Consider the following 10000-nt stretch of genomic DNA (forward strand, 5'->3'; position numbering starts at 1 on the left):
GTTCAAACGCACTTAAACATAGCATTGTTAAACGTATTTTGATATTTAAATGATATAGGCATATTTTTATCCCCTATAAAGTTTCCATCTGTTCGGATTTCCTAGCTGAAAATCTAGTGATCCGAAAATTATAGGAATCAAAACTTACTTTTTCGAAAATTTCAACCAGAAAAAAAATGCTAGGTGACTTTTTTGGGTAAAAATCCGTTTAAAATGGGCAATTATATCATTTTTTAGATGTTCGAAAATCCTAGGTCAGGCAGGCAAGCAAGAAATTTTACAACAAATGTTCCGAAAATTCTCGATCTTAAATCGTCTTCCGAACAGATATTTTCCGAAAATTGACGTTGGGTGCCCCTGTGCAAAAGTTTGACCAGAGTAAATTAAAAAAAAACTAGGATTTACAATTTTCCTTCCAAAGCAAATTCAATGGATGGAAAATTACAACTAAAAGCATACATGACACTGTTGGTAGACACTGGACAAATATCTACCACTAAAAAGATATTTTTCAAAAGCCAAGCTTTTTACACTACAATTTCAAATTTACTTGTTACAGCGATCGATCGCGAATTTTATCCACTCCAAGACATTGGCCCTCACACCAATTTTCCTTGTTTTAAAGCATGGTTTCCACGTCACTGGTTTGGTAAATTTGTCCAAACCATGGGATGCATCGTCAGCGGCGACCGATTTCTTTATTCTGATACCGTCGCTCACTCGCATTTAATCGGCATTTAATCACTGCCAGGGGTTGAAGAGTTGGGTAGATATTGATGGTATGTTTGGATGTTTGTCTGTATTCGCACAGATTTGTGAGGCATGAACTAAACAAATTAAGGATTGATGTGAAATTCACCATCTGAAAAAAGCTACTCATTCTTGTACTGCCCAACCAAACGAAGGCGAGGATAAGCTTGTACATCAGTTCCCTTTGGAATACCTGTCTGACTGAGGCTAAAACGACAACAAAATCAATTAACGCAGAGCAATACAGATTACTTCATGGTTGGTGAGTGCGTACGATTTTTATTCACGAGTTGTGAAGGATCGCGTAAACGAACGAGTGAGCGAAGCGAACGAGTGAGTTTAACGATCCTTCACAACGAGTGAGTAATAAAAATCGTACAAACGAGCCTATCATGAAGTAATTTGTTTATTATATAAGTACAGAGATCATAACATTAACGAGGTAAGTGTTAATGGTGAGGCTATCAAACCACCGATCGTGAACAAAAGCCCTAAACAAATAGCAAAATATTTTTGAAATAAAAGAAATCTTTACCTTCCATACTTCGCTTGAGCACTTTTAAAACTTTTTTAAGATCTTCTGAAGTATTTTTGGGGAGAAAACTAAGCAATAAAAGATTAAAAACTTTGAAAACCATACACCAGTCGGCCGCCATGTTTACAAATCTGTGCACAGGCCACCCGCGCCAAAGTTCAACATCATATTAGCCAATCAAAAGCCTGATACGACAAATTTTCACTAGTGAAAATAACGATATAGCCAATCAGAGCGTCGATACGTCGTTTTTCTTTAGTGAAAAAAATCGTATGACCAATCAGCTGGCTTCTCTAGCGCAAAGATACTTTTAATATCTCGATCCTTTTTGGAGTGTAAATCTCGGTATGTATATAATAAAATAATTTATTATATGACTATTTTAATGGTTGGTACATCAACACAGACGACATCACAAGCTGGGTATCAATATACATCTAATTCGAACTATGGTAAATTTAATATAAGATTTCTAGCACCTATGATCTGAAATTCAATTAAAGAACAGATTAAACTTGCCTCTTTTTCAAAATTTTAAAGTAAGTCTTAAGAAACATTATTTTGATGATACTCTTCGTAAATAGGTTTAACTTAAATTATTATATACATACCGAGATTTACGCGCCAAAAAGCATTGAGATAAAAATAGTGGTCAGCGGTGAGCGACCAAGATGGCCGTAATGGCCGTGTGAAACAGCGCTCTGGCAAATTTTAATACTTTTTCAAGTTATTTCGTTTTCCTTTTAGCGTATAGCTTTATACGTATACACATTTAAGTACTGGAAAACATTAACATTTATCATGCCTGAGAACAATGCTACTCTGAAGAAAAAAAACCAAGAGTTTAAAGAGCAAGTCAACTCTCTGCCCGAAGTGATTCGTAAGCTGAAAGAACATATTACTGAACATACTAGCTCTCCGGACCGCAGTGCACGGTCAACAGAAGCGGCTTTGCAGTTTTACAGTGATGCACATGACGAGTCTCGAACCTTCCAAGCAGAAGTGAGTAAAGAACTGAAACGCCGTAGTACTTGGCTCGCTGAAATCAGCACCAGAGTTGATGAAATCGGGAAGGCAATTGATAGTATGTGTGAATATAGCTATCAATACAATGTAAAGATCGTTGGGATGCCCGAGCTAAGTGACCAAGAGTCCTACTCTCAAACAAGTGCTTTATGCGTCAAATTATTCTCTGATATGGGAGCCGATGTTTCTGCACATCGTGTGCCGCAGAGGAATGAAAAAGCGGAAGCGCCGAAACCGATAATTTGCAAGTTTGTCAGAAGAAAGCTGTTATGGCTCGACGAAACGACGCATGTAAGGCAAACCCCAGCTCCTTGGGATTTGGCGAGGGAGTCTCTCTTTCATCTGTCAGGATATTCGACCATTTGACGCCGAAGATGCAGCATGTCTTCACCGAAGCGAAGAAATTCAAAGGGCAAAACAACTATCAATTTTGTTGGACTAAAAACTCTTGCGTTTATCTACGGAAGGACGGCAGCTCCCGAGCATTGAAGGTACGAAACGTTGCTGATTTAACAAGGCTTGGCTGACTGATAATGTATCCTTTCATAACTTCATCGAATGATGAATGACGATGAATATCGGCAAACTAAAAGATCTCTGTTCCGGGAGTTACCGTATTTTGGTGTCAACCATTTTGTACCGCTCCACGGCCAATTTAATAATCTCAACACTACTTCTCTTCCAACCAAAAAAATACCCAGAAAAGCTCTCCAGTTTTCATGACCTTGATTTATTCAGTCTAAAAACATCTAGTAATATCAACCCGGACCAAAATCTCGTAGATCTAAAAATTCACAGCAGGTACTTTTCTCCTCATAGTTTTTACACGATAAAAAATAGTTTTCACGATACTGATGATTTGTTTTCTTTGTTCCATGCGAATGTTCGAAGCCTAAAGCGCAATTTTGAAAATCTCCAGACTCATCTTCTTAATGAGCTTGGATATCCTTTTAATATTATAGGAATAACTGAAACCAGAATCACTGAAAATGATCAGTCAGATTATCAACCAAGTATTCCTGGCTGTAGTTTTGAATTTGTCCCGACACCTCTTGCTGCTGGAGGTGTGGAATGTTTACTGGTGAAAATGTAAAGTATAGAGTCATTGAAAAAATCTCGTCACGCGCTTTTCAAGCCCTGTGGGTTGAATTACAATTTGAAAGAAAAAGTAACATTATCTGTGGTGTAATTTATAGGCAGCACAACTCCCCTGAGAGATTTCAGACATATTTTGATGAAACCTTAGAAAAACTTAGCAACTCTAGCAAGCCTATCTATGTCTTGGGAGACTTCAACATAAACCTCCTCAATGCTGAAATCTGCAACTTTACTAAAGATTTCTTAGTTTCGTTGCAAAGTTATTCTTTTATTCCTACAACTGATAAACCAACCAGGGTCAACAGTAACTCAGCCACGCTAATCGATAATATCTTTGTAAACCAAATCGGCAGGGAAATCACGAGTGGTAATATAATCTCGGATATAAGCGATCACTATTCTCATGCAATTTTGTATTATTAAGTCTCTCAAGGTAAAGGAGTTACCCCAAAAAACTATGTATCGGAAGTTTTCAAGAGACACAGAGGAAAACATTCACTCTGAGTTATCTGAGATCAACTCAGTGGGATTTGGTCATGAGAAACTGTGGAGATAATGCAAATGCTGGCTTTTCTAAATTTTTTTAACAGCCTCAACTAAATAGTAAACAAGCATGCGCCCCTTCGGCCTTAATCAAAACGCAAAGCCAAGCAATTTTCTAAACTCTGGATTACCAGGGCGATACGTAAGTCAATAAAAGTAAAAAATGCTCTGTTTGCCTCTGGAAATTATGAAAAATATAAACATTATCGCAATAAAATACTTACACTCGTTCGATGCAGTAAGAAGTCGTACTATCATTCATATGTCAATGATCATATGACAAATGTCAGAAAAACTTGGATTGGGATTAATCATCTCATCGGCCGAAATAAAAAAAGATGTAAACCTATTGCTGCGCTTCCTAATGTGCTCAATGAATTCTTTTCTTCCGTTGGTCAAACACTTGCAGCATCAGTACCTCCTGCTAATCATCATTTCAGTGATTATCTCCCTGCTGTTAATTCATCTAGTTCATTATTCTTTGAGACAGTTTATTTATTCCTTATGTTCTATGTCTTATTATAGGTTCTTACTCTTCTCATGTAAATCGTAGCTATTTGTGAATATATGTGTATACCTATTTATTCTATAATATTTATTTACTTGCCTAATTTTAATAATAATATATTTTGCTGAATTTTATTGTAAGCTATACAACCCGCCCGGGTTAGCGTTGCTACATGCGGGTTGTATATATATATGTATTTTTCTAACTTGTTAAATTTAAATTATTACTGGGTTGCCTATGGCAAACCCAGTCGAGGTCTGCGTTTAGTTTGTTTGTTTTCTTTTTTTTTCTTTTTTTTTTTTTCCGTGTCGGTAAAAGTCTTGCCTGTCACTCCCCTGGTAAGTGGTGTCTTTGTGCATAGAGCCTTCTGCGCGTATTTTCTTAGGATCGAGAGGGTAGTGGAACTGCGTAGATTTCTCTGGTGGACACAGTAGAATCATTACCATAGCCTGCAATGGCGTCGAAAGTCATGTAACGCGAAATATATTTTCCGCTGGTATTCCAAGTAATTAGTTGCGGTGTTTTCATTTCACACCTGCCGCACCCACTATTGTGCATTCTGTTTTTCATGTATGTTAGGATTGGCCAGTTATTAGTATTTATACCCTCCGCTGTCTCTTGAGTACCATTCACGCTTGCGGTTCCATACAGTTTATTCATCTTTCTGCTTTAATCCCATCTATTCGTGTGATGCCCAACGACCAGATACAGAGCGAAGGTTCGTCCGTTTCGGCTGAAGTATTCCAAACGTCTTCGGGTGACAGTGGAGGCAACTCAGCAGCCGTTGATCAAGTCTTTTCCATGTTCAAAGATTTTCTTGAGAAAAAATTAGAAGACAAAGGAAAGCAAATCGAGCATAGAAGTAAGTTAGATAAAGAAGTTGTGCAGCTAAAGTTCAAAGGAAACCAGAAACAATTTGAGCTTAATGCCGAGCTGGATACCATTTTGGAAAGTATTGAAACCGAGAGCGAAAGCATCGAGCCAAAGTTGTCGCAAATCAAGAAGCTTTCCCAAGAAGGCAGGCAACGTATTCGAAAGCGGCAGAAGCTGATAAAAATCGCTGATAAAAGCATGGACGGCTGGCAGGTCGTAGCCGAGTACGAGTCAGACGAACTTGCATCCGGCTCCGAAGATGAAAAACGTCTTAAGAAGGCAAGGGAAGCTGCGAGTCGCAAGAGACGCCAAAAAGAACAACTCTCCAGTGATCGTGGAAAGAAACCAAGAATTGCTTTGGGCACTGATAATCAACTTTTTCGTGGTATAAGATAAAGAGTCTCCTCTATACTTTGTATGTTCATGGGTGTTTTGGATACGCTTGCGCATCCTACCATATTTCTCGTGGTATTTGTTTGTATTACGGGAATTTAAGGGTAAAATGTTTTACGTTCGTTTGAGCGAAGCGAATTAGAACGTAAATATATTTTCCGCTGGTATTCCAAGTAATTAGTTGCGGTGTTTTCATTTCACACCTGCCGCACCCACTATTGTGCATTCTGTTTTTCATGTATGTTAGGATTGGCCAGTTATTAGTATTTATACCCTCCGCTGTCTCTTGAGTACCATTCACGCTTGCGGTTCCATACAGTTTATTCATCTTTCTGCTTTAAGCCTTCCCCCCCCCCCCCCCCCACCTCCCGTTTACTACAGGTTTCGTCATTGCCTTTATCTTTCAGGCCGTAGAGACGCTTTTGGCGACTTCTTCCGCTGTTTCAAATGCGGCAAATTTGGACACTGGCTTGAAAGCTGACATTCATTACGTGTTAAGGGTAATCTGAAGAATAATTTAGTTTTCTGCAGATCTATAGGTGCTCCGGATTTCATTTTGTCTATTATTGAAAATGGCTACAGACTGCCATTCATTAGTTTTCCGTTGGCCGTAAAACTGAAAAATAATAAGTCGGCTTGTATTTATGCTGTTTTTGTGGATCAAGCTGTTCTTGAGCTCCTTAATTCAGACCGGGTGCGTTTGGTTAATGAGCAGCCTTTTGTTGTAAATCCTTTGTCAGTTTCTGAACAACCTTGCGGTAAGAAGAGCTTATTCTCGATTTGCGTCATGTCAACAAGTCATTAATTAAGCAAAATGTTAAGTAAGAGGACTGGAAAATTGCTATGTCTTATTTTGTGAAGGATGGGTTCATGTTTTCCTTCGATTTAAAAAGTGGTTACCATCATGTAGGCATTGCACAAGAGCACCAAACTTTTCTGGGGTTTTCATGGCGTGCGCCCGATTCCATTAAGGAAATATTTTGTTTTTTCTGTGGTCCCGTTTGGTCCGTCCTCTGCCCCTTGGGTTTTTACTAAGGTTTTGAAGCCTTAAAAAAAGAAAAAAAAAAAAAAGTTATTGGAGAGTACAGGGTCTTTGTAAAGCCATCTTCTTGGATGATGGTTGGGCGATTGTTCAGGATAGAGAAAGTTGTCTCATTAAGGCCCGGGCTGTAAGGGCGGATTTGTGCAACGCAGGTTTTGTTGTCAATGAAGATAAATCGGTATGGGAACCCACCCAAGTATTGGACTGGCTGGGTATTACCTGGAATGCTGCATTAGGTACTTTTAAATTGTGGAAAGGAGAATTGTTAAGATCATTAACTCAATTGATCATATTATTGAAGCCGATTTCAAAGTTACCGCGAGAGAGTTGTCTTCCTTCACAGGTCAAGTTATCTCTACCTGGCCTGTAGTTGGTAACATTGGCAGGATAATGACCAGACATTGTGTCTTGTCCACCGCGTGCAGGGATAATTGGGATTCTATATCCCTTCTTGACGATTACTGCAAGGAAGAAGTGTATTTTTGGAAGGAAAGTATGCTTAATATCAACACTAGGTATTGCTTTGTAAGTAAGGTACCAAGTTATTTTGTGTATTCTGACGCCAGTTCCACCGGAGGTGGAGCAATTACTGATTTTAACAATGATTTTGTGTGCCACAAAACGTGGTCGGAGAACGAGAGAGGTCAAAGTTCAATGTGGAGAGAACTGTCTGTTATTGAGTTTCTTTGCAATCATTTGCCTCAGTGTTGGATCACATGTTAAGTGGTTTACGGATAGCCAAGTAGCTGCTCAGATTGTTGAAGTGGGCAGCATGAAATTAGGTTTGCACAAATGGCCAGAGGGATTTTTGATATTTGTATCCGATCGGGAATTCATTTAGATGTACAGTGGATCCCTCGCACTTCGAATCAACAAGCTGTTTATATAAGTCGTTTAATTGATACTGATGATTGGCAAATTACTGAAGAATTTTTTCTTTTTCTCGATGGCTTGTGGGGTCCGCATAGTGTAGATTGCTTTGCAAATTATTATAACCGCAAGATCCCCAGGTATTTCTCGAGGTTTTGGAATCCCAATTCCTCGGGTGTTGATTTTTCTTTCAGTCTCTTGGAGGGGAAAATTGCTTAGTAGTCCATCCAGTTGGTATCATCCCACGCGTATTACATTATCTTAAATCTCAGAAGGCCGTCAGACTAAAATTTACTGATTAATTTATTGGACGGTGTGTCTACTAGCCTATGTTTTTTCAGTTGTTGGCGCTGGCCAAGGCAGTATGCCGTTTATTTGTAAGGCACTGGCCTAATGTTTGGTCTGTCATTTCATATGGTGCTGTCCTAATAGGAGTATAGTTGATTTATGTGGCACTGGCCTAATCAATGGTTGTTGATCTACGCGGCACTGGCCCATACGATCATTTAACGTCTTACGTGGCACTGGCCTCATCAATGGTTGTTGATCTACGCGGCACTGGCCCATACGATCATTTAACGTCTTACGTGGCACTGGCCTCATCAATGACTGATTTTTGTACGGTTATTAAAGGATGTTCTGTCTTTCTTTTGTTCTTCTAGTATGTATGTTTTGTTCTTGTCTTTACAGATTATGCTATCAAGTAATTCTTGGAAAGGCTTTCAACAGTTTTCTTCAATCAACGTTTATGAAGTGCTAAATATTATGTTGAAGTCCAGGTCGGATTCGACCACTAAAGCTTACGTTCGTGTTATCAGAAAGTTCTTGGACTGGTCTAAAAGTAGACAGTTCAACATGCAGTTACCTTTTCCTCTTAGTGTTGTTTCTCTATATTTGTTTGAAGTTCAGCAGTCTTCCGCTTCTAGCTCCTCAGTAATTTTAGCCCATGCAGCCCTTAAATGGTTACATTCTTTTGTCCCTAGTTTGGATCGTAATCCTTTAGATAGCGAATTTTGCAGAAATGTCGTCGAATCCGCTAAACGCCAGAAGTCATAGCCAGTTATGAAAAAGAAGCCTATTTCCACAGAAATTATAAGGCGTATTTTAGATATTCATAACAGGAAAGATGCTAATTTAAAGAATCTCCGTATTGCTGCGTTGTGCTCTTTAGCCTTCGCAGGGTTTTTTCGTTATGACGAATTATGCAATATCGTTCCGGAGCATATCGAATTTCACAGCGATTATATAAGAATTTTTGTGCCTCGTAGTAAGACAGATGTTTATAGGGAAAGGAATTTCGTCTATATTAGTGCATCTGGATCTAAGTACTGTCCTGTTGGTGTTTTACAGCGTTATTTAGATTTATCTGGTATTGACTTAAACAGTCCTCTCCCTTTATTTAGACCAATTGTTTTTCACCGTAGTACTTCTAGCTATACCCTGAGGAGCGGAAAGATTTCTTATACTGCCTGTAGAGATATCTTAAGGGATACCTTAAGTCAGCTGGGCTAGACAACCCTAATGTTTATGGTCTTCATAGTTAAAGATCCGGTGGCATTACAGCTGCCGTACGCTATAGTAGGAATTCGATTCCAGAAAGACTACTTAAAATTCCTGGTAGGTGGAAATCTGATTCTGCCAAGGATATGTATGTTGAAGAAAGCCTTGAAAACAGGTTGCATGTAACTAAGTATTTAGGTTTGTAACGTATTATGGAGCGTAGATTAGTATCTAAAGAGTTGTAAAAAAAAAAAAAAAAAAAAAAGTGCAGTAACAATTTCTTTTTGTAATTTCTATCTTATAATAAACTGTTTTGGATACGCTTGCGCATCCTACCATATTTCTCGTGGTATTTGTTTGTATTACGGGAATTTAAGGGTAAAATGTTTTACGTTCGTTTGAGCGAAGCGAATTAGAACGTAATGGCGTTTTAGTGGATCCTTAAACAAAATATACCCTTATGGAGCTCAATAATGGAAAGTCAGCAGGAAGGGTTCACAGGCCTGTTGGAAGCGTGCTTGAGTTTCAACAAAATGAGCCCCAAAATCAGTGAAGAATTGTGACGCAGTTGAATAATAAAGTAGCTGCTATTTCCAAGATGATGGAATTACCTGGTTAGAATAAAATAAAATTTTGACTTAGCATAAACAAGACTTGGGCGATTGTGATCTTTGTTTTGACTTCGTTCATTTCATAGTCAAACTTTATAACACTTGACAGAAAAAGAAACTTACAAAAACCCGAGTATCTTGCCATCATTTGACACAGATACTTCACTGTTTGGCGAGTAAACATGCCGCGGTAACTTCATCACGGCGCCCGCTGAATTCCGGCGATGTCACTTTCGATTTTGCGATTTATT

The 10000-nt window shown here is 38.6% G+C and overlaps 1 protein-coding gene and 1 pseudogene across 1 annotated transcript in view; both read right to left on the minus strand.

The window, feature by feature from the left end:
* LOC137995496 (DNA ligase 1-like) overlaps window positions 1–10000 on the minus strand; it is a 461965-nt gene that overhangs the window by 438950 nt on the left and 13015 nt on the right. The gene's annotated exons all lie outside the window — the stretch shown is intronic.
* The window catches only part of LOC138008392 (NLR family CARD domain-containing protein 4-like), a 23820-nt pseudogene continuing 14562 nt past the window's right edge, over window positions 743–10000 (minus strand).

This window comes from Montipora foliosa, chromosome 1 (assembly GCF_036669935.1).
Source record: "Montipora foliosa isolate CH-2021 chromosome 1, ASM3666993v2, whole genome shotgun sequence".
Lineage (NCBI taxonomy): Eukaryota > Metazoa > Cnidaria > Anthozoa > Scleractinia > Acroporidae > Montipora > Montipora foliosa.